The following is a 13,285-nucleotide window of genomic DNA, read 5'->3' as shown; positions in this document are numbered from 1 at the left end:
ATCGTCTCCCGAGTCTAAATTCCAACACTATCAGGTGAGCTACAGCACAGACAATTCACATTGGAATAAGTGTGTAAATGTAGGTGGGGCTGTAATACAAGTGGTAAATGTATCGTTTTTCAAATGATGCGTTATAAGTAAAAGTGTTTCGATATCATAACAAATTAGTGTGTGAGTAATAATGAAAAATACGTGTTTTTAAAGTCATAGTCAGCCGGTGTAGTCGTGATTTGTGTGAAAGTGAATAAAACACACAGTTGTTGTAGCATTAGCGCCTCTAGTGTTCATTTCACCAGGAAAATGCGGCGAAACTTTGTCAGTTTGCAAAAAAGTCGTGTGTATGTAAAGTCTTGTGAATGGTATACATGAGCACTTTTTGTGTGAATGGTTCCTAAGTCTATCTCAGAAAAACTTGATAAGCATAACCCAATTGGCACACATAGTGTTTTTCCTATTACCCCAATTTTGCTTTGCATGCAAACACCTTTACAAGCGTTCTTACCGGCTTATCCAATGTGTGCAAGTGTTGTGCACATGACAGTTTACTCCTTAACTTCTTTAGTTTAAATCTTGATACAAACTCCGAGTTGGTTTTCACATGCATAACCTAGCAAGAGTCGTGCTCATGGATAGTAAAGCGCAACATGAACTAACAACCGTTAACGTCACTGCAGAGGGAGTTAGTGATATTCACCGTGAAGCAACAAGCTGAAGATGTCTCGCTGCGTGAGTGTCAAAAGATATTTATCTCACCAGCAGTCATCAAACCATCTCAACAGGAGCATCAGTGTGTGATTACAGTTATTTTATGACATGGCAGAACTCATTCTGATGTGAGACCACAAATGAAGATGTTCATCTCTCAAACTGGCTGAATGCATGTTAGACTCAATTACAGCTGTAATATTTTAGGGTGCATTGAAGAGTGTTTCTTTTTGCCGAATGCATGAGACAACATGAAGATCCCCACAGTTTAATCGCTTTAGCCACAAACAACATCTGAATTTCATTATAAAGTTTAAACCTTGCTGTAAATGTGTGCTCTTTTGTGCTTCAGAAATGTAGGGTTACTTTTCATGGTTGTCAAGAGGGTCTCTAATACGTATGTCGAAGCCAGGGTGCCACTTTTTGCCACACTTGCCAATGGCATGAGAATTGAGAATATTTAACATCCAAGACACCGTATGTATAATGCATTGTTTTTATTCCACAAATGTAGTTTTTTCCAATGACAGTGTAATAATATAGCTGTTTTTCCTTGTGTACTAGTAACATATTTATTAGGCAGGTCATAAGTGTGGTTTAAGTGTGTCAGGGGTGTAAAAATAGAAACCTATTAACAGTTTAATCACATCTTATATATGGGCTACTCACAATGTAGAAGGGACTGTATATAACAATAGCCAAATGGGCTATTTTATATCCATTATTATAATGTGTCATTCTATTATCTCCTGTGCATTTAATTTAATTGCACCTGATAATTGATTCCTGAAGGTATACTCGCCGAGATATGATGAAAGTTAATGAGGACTGGAGCTTTCAAGCTACAAAATAACAAAAAAAAAGTATCATAAAAGCAGTCCAAACGACTTGTGTGCTATATTGTAAGTTTCCTGAAGTTTTACAAAAGCTTTGTGTGAGGAACAGAGAATTTAAGTATCTTCTTCTTCTTCTTCTTCTTATTTAATCTTGATGTATGCTTGAATTTTCTTTCCTGTGTTGACATATTTCCTGGAAGTTGGGGCGGGACACACTGACATTTACATTTAGTCATTTAGCAGACGCTTTTATCCAAAGCGACTTACAAATGAGGAACATAACAAGCAATTTGTTATACTTTTAAATAGCCAATAGCCTTTAGTTTACGTCACAGCCATGAACCCATGCTTTGCAATTTGCTAGTCAGAGGCAGGTGGTATCGGGGGAGGGACTTTCTCATTTTGGAGAGCATTTGATTGGACAAAAATTTTGATACTCCCATTAGTGCAGGATGATGTCATCATAATTTTTGCTGCATATTTCAGTAAGAAAAAACATGACAAGGTTTTCAAGTCATGTTATTTATATATATAAACCAGGCACCGCTCATCACCTGGCCAATACCATCCCTACAGTGAAGCATGGTGGTGGCAGCATCATGCTGTGGGGATGTTTTGCAGCGGCAGGAACTGGGAGACTAGTCAGGATCGAGGGAAAGATGAATGCAGCAATGTACAGACACATCCTTGATGAAAACCTGCTCCAGAGTGCTCTGGACCTCAGACTGGGGCGAAGGTTCATCTTCCAACAGGACAACGACCCTAAGCACACAGCCAAGATAACAAAGGTGTGGCTCCGGGACAATTCTGTGAATGTCCTTGAGTGGGCCAGCCAGAGCCCAGACTTGAACCCGATTGAACATCTCTGGAGAGATCTAAAAATGGCTGTGCACCGATGCTCCCCATCCAACCCGATGGAGCTTGAGAGGTCCTGCAAAAAAGAATGGGAGAAACTGCCCAAAAATAGATGTGCCAAGCTTGTAGCATCATACTCAAAAAGACTTGAGGCTGTAATTGCTGCCAAAGGTGCTTCAACAAAGTATTGAGCAAAGGCTGTGAATACTTCTGTACATATGATGTACATCGTTTTTTTATTTTTAATAAATCTGCAAAGATTTCAAACAAACTTCTTTCACGTTGTCATTATGGGGTATTGTTTGTAGAATTTTGAGGAAAATAATTAATTTAATCCATTTTGGAATAAGGTTGTAACATAACAAAATGTGGAAAAAGTGAAGCGCTGTGAATACTTTCCGGATGCACTGTATATTTACATGTGTTGTGATGTAATTTTTTTCCTTTTTAGATTATGGAATACACACATAGACTCTCTGTTTTGGTCTATTTTAGACGTACATCTTCAGCACACTACTTATCTTTTCAGTCTGTTTTGTCTTTTAATCTTACTGGTGTTTGGGCTCCCTTGCCGTAGTGTTGTGTCGTCTCGGCCCTGTTGCCTTGGTGACCTTTGCACTTGACATTTGCATGATTCGCATGTGTGGAGTGACATGCAGCCTGAGGGTCAGGCAAGCCTTTAGTTTAGAGAGAGAGAGACACTATTATTCATGGCGTTTCTGTGCATCTGAAATTTTGTACATTCAATATGAGTTCCATGTTGCCCATATTTTTTTTTTATTTTTTTTTTTTACAAAATATTGCTTTATTAATAGTAAACTGTTAAAATTTTCCACCATTTACAGGCGGAATATTTCAGGCAGTTAGTATGTTTCTTGCATGGCATAAATAATCGAAATACTGTAAATGTAAAGGAATAGCAGACTGTGGATTTGTATGGCTGCATGTATGAGGCTGCAGCTCAGCTGCTCTTTATAAATAATAGATATATAGAGTGAATGAGAAGAGCAGAAAGCAGTCAGAAGAGGGTTGAGTAGAAACTAGACGGGGCCCAAAGCATGACCATCACATGAGAAGAAATACAAGTAGGCCAGAGATGAAGGCATGTTGTGCAAATAATAGATTGTGTGTGCTCGCAAGGTACAGAATAAAGTGTTAACATGCATCTGTGTGTGTGTGTGTGTGTGTGTGTATTTAAGTGCTTTCCAGTGTGACCGGGAGACATGTGACATGACGTTCAAACATGAGAGAAAGCAAAAACTAGATTTTATAAGTTCCTTTTTGAACTCAGTCTCTTCTTTGCACTCTGGTTCTCTCTCAAAGTTTTGCTACAGTTCTGTTTCTGCTACATAAGAGACTTCAGCTGCAAGACTGTGTATATCATTATAAAAAGAGAGAGAGCCTGAGCTTTGGTTTTAACAAAGTGGACGATCAACGGTGTTAGCCTATTCCACAAAAAACCCTGACATTGCAAAAAATCATTTTCTTCATTGTCTTAAGCCCAAGCACCATTAGAACAACATTAATTTACCTTGAGAAACATAGCTGCAAGTGGCAGTTATCGGGGTCCAAGGCAAGCTGTGTGGAAAAGTAGTGAAAATTACCAAAATTGCTAGTTACTTTTGTAGGTATGGGGCTCTATTTTAGTGACCACGCTAGGAGCAGCACTAAGCGCAACATCCATAAACGCAAGAACCAAATTCTTATGAATGGGCTGTCTTCATTCATATCGACCTTGCTTGACATATATAATAGGATGCAGGCGGTGGAATAACTGGAGAAGAACCTCAGAATTAAATTGCACTTGACACATCCCATTAGTGCTTTGCGCAGGCGATTTCACCAACCTACTTACACCTAGAATTAGTGAATGCTTGCACAAAAACCTAAAAACTTTATGGCCATTCTCACTGACTTCACGCATGACGTATCGCATAGCACTGCACTTAAGGCATAGCGCTCTTAAAATAGGGCCCCTAGTGTTTGCAGACTTAGTGAAACAAAACGTGTATCTCCCATTTCATTTCCATCCGCCATTATGAGTTTTCCCGAAAAAACTACTTTTTCAAAATTCTCTTTGACCGTTTGTCTGATTTGCACAAAATTTTGTATTATCTAGAGACCCTTGTGACAAAAAATTAGCAAAATAATTTTTAGGCTACGTCCACATTAATCCGGATAAATTGGAAAAAGGAGTTTTCATTTGTCGAAACTTTTGCTCGGCCACACTGAAACATCTGAAAGCGCTTAAATCCCCTTACTGTGCATAAAAAAAAAATGTAAATGTAAGAATGTTGCACTACGTCATTTCCATATATGGTCGGAAACGCAATTGTTCCGCCGCTGGACAGCAATAGAGGGCAAAAGGGCCCGCCCACTTTTTCAGCCATCTGAGTTCCAGAAGTATTTTCTCCATTCATTTCTTCTATAGACCTTTTATAAAATCCTCCATAAAAGAGTTGAACCAAACCAACCAGCTCCGAGGTGAATCACAACATCACAAACTTTGTTTTGAGACAAAAAAGTATTTGAAAATTGGACATAAAGACAAAGGTACAAGGCTGTGTACTTACCGTCTTTCATAAGGGCACAAACTACAATCCCATGAAGCATTGCAAATGATGTCATCGAATATATTACAATGGGAATATATAAAACTATTGATTTTAGGTTGTTGATTATAAGTATAGAAACGATATATTTTACGTTTATTGCTAAATATTCCAATATGTACAAATATATAAGTAGTTTAAGGGTGAATGGAGACTCGATTACGTCATTCGCAGTGCATCAGAAGAGTACGCGGTCACTCAGAGGCGCGCTTTTGTGGGTTTCGTTGGCCGCGGTTCTCTGATTGGTAGATCTTTCTCTGCTGTACCATGGGTAATGTAGTTGTTTACCATGAATTCCGCTGTCAAACACAATTTTTAAACAATGAAGTTGAGATAACGCAGACGGATGGCTTTAACAGAAGCATAAACCATCGATAAACGACCTCGTAGCTCACGGTAGGTCTGTCTTTAAAGATTTATAATTTATTGCTGAAAATCAATTAGTCTATGGTATAAATTAATGGGATTTTTACTTCCGGAACCAGACTGTGGCACTCTATTCCAAGTAAAGTTCTCGTTGCCTTTGAAGGAATGCAATGTGAAGGTTCTACAAAGTAACGTTTATCTTAAAAAAAATAAAATAAAAATGTATCCCCTTTTCTCCCAAATTGGAATGCCCAATTCCCACTACTTACTAGGTCCTCGTGGTGGCACGGTTACTCACCTCAATCCAGGTGGTGGAGGACAAGTCTCCGTTGCCTCCACTTCTGAGACAGTCAATCCACACATCTTATCACGTGGCTCATTGTGCATGACACCGCAGAGACTCACAGCATGTGGAGGCTCATGCTACTCTCCATGCACAACTTACCACGCGCCACATTGAGAGCGAGAACCACTTAATCGTGACCACGAGGAGGTTACCCCGTGTGACTCTACCCTCCCAAGCAACCGGGCCAATTTGGTTGCTTAGGAGACCTGGCTGGAGTCACTCAGCATGCCCTGGATTCGAACTCACAACTCCAGGGATGGTAGTCAGCGTCAGTACTCACTGAGCTACCCAGGTCCCCAGCAACGTTTATCTTTAACAACGCTATTAAAGTGGATAGCAGGCACAACAACACTGCTACAACATGAGCCGTCATCTTGATTGTTTTGGATTGAATGGATCACATGACTGCGTCACATGACACGAAATACGTCATCGTTTTCAAATATCTCCGTTTTCCCAGTCCACACTACAACACGATGACAGCGTTTTCAGATTTACCCACTTGGGAGAACGTTTTCGAAAAGCTCAGTTGTCGCTGTCTCAGTGTGGACAGGAGGCTAAAATGTAGCGTAATAAAAGCGCTTTCAAATGAAAACGTATTTGGCCTTATTCGTCACATCGATTAGAAGATATAAGCCAATTAATTTTTTGCCAAAGCCCATAATCACTTATCAAACCCATCTTCCGAACGGTTAGACAAATCAAAACTCTTGATTCTAGCCCAATAATGTTGAGTAGATATTAGCGAAAACGTAAAAGTGCTTATTTTAGCGCCAGCTGTCCATATTGATATTCCTGCAATACTAGTATATTTATGTGGTGTACTATGGTAAAATACTGTATGTACACACTTTTGTGCATTGGATAACAACAAGGTGCGCATGTTGTCTGCAGTGGTTTGTACCAGAGCAAACTTGCGAAGTCATGTTACACAGAAACTGTGTATTAATTTACAAAGGAAAGTAAAATGCTTTCATTTTATAAACAGAAACACATGATGCTTTTTTTTACATGAAATAGCTAAATTCAGTTAACTGTGATCACTAGAATATTGGTTTATTCAGCAGTCTCTGAACTTTGGCAGGGAAATATCCCTCCCTACTGTTAAATCTATGCCCATGGTTACAAATGAAGATCTTTTGCTAGTTTTTCTCCTACTGTTGTAAAATTCCCACGAACATCAGCGATGCTACTGTAACTGCTCCATTCAGAGACCACAGAATCGCTCTATGGAAACAGCAGTCGAGATGGATGCCTGTCAGCAGAGCTGCACACACACGGTTCCCTAGGCCATTGTGTAATATCCTACACAGAGTACTTCAGGACGTATTGACCCCTGCAGACACTGTAAATCTGTGTGCTGACAAGCTGCCAGGAAAAGAGCGAGACAAAATCTGTGTTTCAGAGACCTGGATTATTCTGTTGTTGTGCTACAAAGCCATGGAGATGTCCGTCGCACACTGTTTGGCTTGCCAAGAACCCCTCGGGGCGCTCGTTTAGCCACTGCCATTTAGTCAGTGTCCAGTTGTAAACACCGAGGAGCTGAAATAGTTACGAGAGCATAAAATTTAGTAGTCCCCCTTAGAGAAGTTCCTCCACTGTAGGATTAATGGCTTTGTGTTTCTCTTGCAGTTTATATGACTATCACTTTGTCTTTTTCTTAACAGAGACCCTTAAAAGATGTCATAAAGAGCTTGTTCACTGGAGATGGATCATTTGCAACTGGAAGAGTGTTTTCATACTGTTGAGAGTCGTGACATAATGTTTAATGGGGTGAAACAGTTGTTTACTGTGGCAGGGCTCTGCTACGCTCTTTGTGTGAAATGAAAAAGCTCACTCAACATGTGAAGAGATTTTTGGGGGAAGCGTTCACACAGGACATGTTCTTGTGTATTTTTAAATTGTTGATCTACTGTATATACATGTCTCACTGTGTGAACAGCCTCTTAGAAAGGAGCTCTTTTTTTAGCTGCCTACTTAGACAGTATTTTAAGGCATCATAAGCACAATCCTGAGTCCTGAGGCAAAGGATGTTCAAAAAAGTTGGGTAACAGGGCAGTTTTAGGGTTAGTGGATATTTGGGGCTTCGCCCAGACGTCTGTGGATATGTCTGGAACCATCCATTGATTAAATATTGGAATATAATACAGTTTATAAGATAAAATGTAACATTTGTGAGTATGGATGTCCCAATGCCATTTTTTTTGGAAACTTCCTTTTCAGTACTTGCTTATATGATACCTGTTTTTTTTTTTAAGTTGCAATTTTTTAAAATAAAATACTGTGGGACTGATGGTTTGAGGACAGCGTGTTTATTATTTTTCAGCAACTATTACTCAAAAGACATCATCAAAAAAGTCATTTTTAGCTGTCATAAAATTATCAAAAATCACAAACAAATTTAACTGAAAAAAAAAATATATAAAAATAATCACTATATAATCATTTAACCAAGAGAGCTGATCTGCTGTCTTTATTGGTTTTAGCAACTGTAACTCAAAAGAAATTATTAGTAAGTCATTTTTAGCCCTCACATTGTCAAAAATGGTCAAGAATTTCAAAAAAAAAAAAAAAAAAAAAATAATAAAACATGGCTGCGTATCAATAAAGATTATTTTGCAAATGTAAGGGGCAGATTCTTTTTTTTTTATATATATAAACAGAAGAATCTCTGCAAGTTAACATATCCAATTCATTGTTATTATTTTTATTACATTTTTTCTGAATTGCATATTTAACAGTTGATTTTAATTTTATAAAGTGCTTCACAACAGAGCATCACAAATGTGAGATATTGCCTAAATATTATACAATTATTATTGATGTATTAATATTATTATTAGTAGAAATATTAGTAGTAGTAGTAGTATAGTGAATATTACATAACTATGATATATTTAGTGCTATATTTCTGTCATACTTTTTTCCTTTTATATAAAGCTTTTATTTTGGCAGCAGCTTTTATTTTAGAGTGAAACCCTTTCCGTTTCTGTGTGTTTTTGATGGTATCTTCTCACCTCCAAAAAAGTAGGTCGCTATGACCCAGTGTTGATTTTATTCAGTAAATATGTAGTCTGTATGTGCTGTGAATTACAAAGTGAATGAGCGCTCTGCTCGCTGTCATCTACTACACACCAAAAATGCACGTTATGCTCATAATATGTTTTAAGTGTAGTCAAGTCATTTTTATTTGCATAGCGCTTTTCACAACACATATCGTTTCAAAGCAAAATTATGCTTTAACAGAAAATGAAGCTGTAATATCTGTAATATCATGTGCGTATGAGCAGCCGACTTCACACATACACTTTGAAGCGTGCAGCACATGCAAACTATATACAGTATTTATCTAATTAAATCGCAGCCTTTGCGGTTTATTAACCACACTAGGACATATCACAATTTTAATTTGTGCAATGACATTTGCACCTCAGGCGGTCTCGGAGCATTTTTACAAGTACAAGTAAAAGTACATGAGTGTAGTATCGGACCCAATACTATTAGTTTAACCATGGTGTTTGTAGTAAAATCATAGTATCCACAAAATGAACCATTGTTACTATACAATATCACTATAGTAAAACCATGGTTGATTGTATCAAAACCAAGTTTTTTGCCAAAAAAACAACAACAACAAAAAAAAACATGGTTATTACCATCATGGTTGCTACAAAATTACTACAGTAAAACCATGGTTGACAACATTAAATTGAACATAAATTTATACTTAATATAATAAAACTAGAAAACACCCTATTGTATATAACAGAATTGGAATATAGTGATAAACAGCATAAATAAACGACTACTGGTAAATATTTTGCTTAAAAAAGAAAACAAAGTTCCTTTAAGGCTACGCGGGTCTTAAGTAATTCTGTGAATCATTTATGTGAACTAGTTCATTTATATGAACCATCCGAAATAACTTACTCACTAAAATGAATCTTGAGTTCCCTACGGTAAATAGAATGGAATCGTTTATTTCAACTGGTTCATTTACATGATTTGTTTTGGCCTTCCGTCCACACTGAAACACCATTTTTGTCCAACAGAGCTTTTAGAAAATGCTCTCCCAAGTGAATAATTTGGAAAATGCTGTCTTTGCTATGTAGTGTGGACTGGGAAAATGGAGACATTTGAAAGCGATGACATATTTGTTGTCATGTGATGCAGTCATGTGATCCATTCAACCCAAAACAATCAAGATGGCGGCTCATGTTGTAGCGGCATTGTTGTGACTGATATTCACTTTGATAGCATTGTTAAAGATAAATGTTACTTTGTAACGCCATTACATTGCAAGGCAATTCCTTCAAAGGCAATGGGAAGTTTACTTAGATTTGTTCACTGGCGGTGGAACAGTTGCATTTTAGCTCACACATGAAAATGACGCAGGGCCACACTTCTTACATTTTTTTTTTTTTTTTTGCATTTTCAGACGTTTTAGTGTGAACGAGCAACTTTTGGAAAAAGTTTGAAAATGGCAGTGTGGGGGTCCTGGGTAGCTCAGCGAGTAAAGACTCTGACTACCACACCTGGAGTCACGAGTTTGAATCCAGGGTGTGCTGAGTGACTCCAGTCAGGCTTCCTAAGCAACCAAATTGGCCCAGTTGCTAGGGAGGGTAGAGTCACATGGGGTAACCTCCTCGTGCTCGCTATAATGTGGTTCTCACTCTCGGTGGGGCGCGTGGCGTGTTGTGCGTGAATGTCGCGGAGAATAGCGTGAAGCCTCCACACGTGCTGTCTCCGCGGAATGCGCTTAACAAGCCACGTGATAAGATGCGCAGATTGACCGTCTCAGACGCGGAGGCAACTGAGATTCGTCCTCCACCCTCCGGATTGAGGCGAGTCACTACGCCACCACGAGGACCTAGAGCGCATTGGGAACTGGGCATTCCAAATTGGGGAGAAAATGTTCTCCGTCCATTTAGAAAATGATAACGCTGTTTTCAAATTTATCCTAATCAATGTGGACGTAGCCTAAAACATCCGTCTAACAAATGTTTACATAAACCAACAATAGAATATGGCCCCCTAGAGCGCCTACACACTAGGGAAACCTCTGACTGAGCATTTGGTGCATAGGAACGTGTCAAGAGCCGTGTCAGTTTTACATCAAGCGGGAATACAGAGAATTGTATTTCTGTAATCACAACTGGACCCGCCTCCTGAGATTCTCATTGGATGTCTACGTCAGAGTGTGTTGCGGCAAAAGTTGAACTTTCCTGTTCACTTTCGAAAACCCCTGTGTTAACTGTTAACTCTGGTGTGTAGGTGCCCTGAGAAGAAAGCTGCCTATGTAGACAGTAGTTTTGGAACAGAGCTAGGGTTGTGTTTTTGCAGGGTTTACAGGGCATCACATCTTAAGCTTGCTGTGTCATGTTTGCGAGAGAAACACCCCCTCTTTCACACCCAAATTCTTCTGCCTTGGGACCTGTAAAAGTTTGTTTATGTGTGGGCGGCACAGCAATTAGTTCTGATCACAGATCTGTGTTGTTCCAGGGGTGGGCCCGTGTTAATGGGTTTACGTTGGCTGTTCATGTTCAGTTCCAGTTCATGACAGCAGCACAGGTCTCTTTTTCAAGGTTAACCAAACCCAGCCCAGTGACATGCCGTTGGGGTTTACGAGACCCACGCCGCGGCGCATGCCATGCTAAAGAGCCCATAATAATGACACCAATTACAGCATTCCGCTCAAACTAACGGCAGGCTACACAAACCTAATCACGCTCGCATCTCATCGGCGCTAATGAGATAAAGACTCCAATTAATCCTGTGCTAATTGCTGTGGCTCATTTTCAGAAAGCGTTCAGATGCGAGCACGGTAATGAGAGGCAGACTGCGCTTTACTCTGCGTCCCATCGCCCAGAGCCGGATGGGCACAAATTACATTTATTACACAAATCAGTGCACTGCTTACAGTTTCGTTCATGCCACAGCTGCCAGTGTAGTGCGCATCAGTGCAAACAATCTCAAATGGATTTATACAAACGAGTAGACAAGTGTATGTACTAAAACTCACATGTGCATTCAAGCTCTGCACTCATGCTGTGTAGTCTAGAATATCTGTTTAGTTATTCACAATTTAGCTGACATTTTGCTCCCAGAACTGCAGGGACAGCAAACTTTGGTTACATGACTTACTTTAAAGACTACATAAAAACAAAATAGACCCAATGCACTTTAATGTTCCTGGTCTTACTGTACACATCAGTGCACATTATTCTAAAGAAAAAGTCTTTGTAATATTTCATTAAAATTTAATAACTGTCTCCTCCTCTGAATTGACGTTTCTTTACTAGTGACATAACCTACAGGTCGTGTGGGCGGGGACAAACAATATTAACCAATAATCTTAGAGCCTTCCTTTCACAATCCAATCAAACCCTGGTGGATAAAAATACATCCCAGCTTACATTATTTCCTGCTGAATATTCTGTTTTACTGGGAAATATATCACATTACATAAGGCAAAGGATTTGTGAAGAAGATTTTTTTTTCTCTCTTTTTATAATTTGTTTTCAAAATTTTCCTTTTTGCTTTTGTATTTCATGTTCACATGGTGTTTTTCAAATAGTTTTTCACAATTTTTTTGTTAAGTTTGAATATTGCCCTTACAAGATAAGATTTTTTTCCATTTTATTATTGTTTTCAAATAAAAAAATTAATTAAAAATTAAATCATTTTCCTATTTTTTCACTTTCTTTTTCATTTTTTTTTCTTTTCATTTTTTTATTTTTAGAATTTTTATAATTTTTTTCATTTTCATTTTCCTATTTGCTTTTGTAATACATGTTCATATGGTGTTTTTCAAATCATTTTTCACAAGTGCATTGTTAAGTTTAAATATTACGCACAAAAGATACAGGCCTATTAGTCATTATGGGCCACACCCAAAAACATATTGGCTTATATATTCCAAAAGATAAAAAAACAAAAAACAAAAACAACAACTATTTGACAATTTCTTGATAACATTTTTTTTATTTTCATTTTCCTATTTTTTTTTTATTTTCTTTTAAAAAAGAATTTCTTATTTTTTTTTTTCATTTTCCTATTTGCTTTTGTAATACATGCTCATATGTTGTTTTTGAAATCGTTTTTGAATGTTTTTTTAAGTTTGAATATTGTGCTTACAAGGTAAGATTTTTGTCATTTTTTCCATTTTAAATTTTTTCACATTTAAAAAAAAAAAAAATTATTTTCATTTTCCTACTTTTTCTTTTAATTTTTTTTTCTTTTTTTAATTTATTTTTTCTTTTAAATTTTTTTTTTTTACATTTTGTTTCATTTTTTTCATTTTCCTATTTGCTTTTGTAATACGGTGTTTTTCAAATCATTTTTCACAAGTGTTTTTTTTTTTGTTTAAATATTGCGCACAAAAGATACAGGCCTATTATTCATTATGGGCCACATCCAAAAACATATTGGCTTATCCCAAAAGATTAAAAAAATATATTTTATTTTTTTAATGTATTTTTTATTTTCATTTTTTTATTTTTTATTTTTTCTATTTGCTTTTGTTATACATGTTCACAAGGTCTGTTGTCCGTGTGTACTAAGTT

This window comes from Myxocyprinus asiaticus, chromosome 9 (genome assembly GCF_019703515.2).
Source record: "Myxocyprinus asiaticus isolate MX2 ecotype Aquarium Trade chromosome 9, UBuf_Myxa_2, whole genome shotgun sequence".
NCBI classification, from domain to species: Eukaryota; Metazoa; Chordata; class Actinopteri; order Cypriniformes; family Catostomidae; genus Myxocyprinus; species Myxocyprinus asiaticus.
The sequence above is the reverse complement of the archived record's forward strand: the minus strand, read 5'-3'. Positions refer to the sequence as shown.